This window comes from Chaetura pelagica, unplaced genomic scaffold, assembly GCF_000747805.2.
Source record: "Chaetura pelagica isolate M959 unplaced genomic scaffold, ChaPel_1.0 scaffold704, whole genome shotgun sequence".
In the NCBI taxonomy this organism is placed as follows: Eukaryota; Metazoa; Chordata; class Aves; order Apodiformes; family Apodidae; genus Chaetura; species Chaetura pelagica.
The window spans coordinates 205,181-205,420 of record NW_009952994.1 but is presented as its reverse complement, the minus strand read 5'-3'; positions in this window follow the sequence as shown (position 1 = coordinate 205,420).

Here is a 240-nt window from a genome sequence, read left to right as displayed (position 1 = left end):
AAAGATTCAAAGCTCTGACAGGAAGGTGACACCATGAGAGTGGTGGATTTGTCTCCTGCAACCTGACAGGGAATACCTGGCAGCTTTTAGCTTTTGGAGAACCCCTGGGGGAGGAGGGCACAGCTCACTGTACTCACCAACAGCTTCCCAAAAAAAGCAGGGCTGGCACTGCAGCATCTTCTCAACATGCACAGTTGTTTTATTTCTTCCTCAAATCAGACACCTCTGTTTGAATCCACC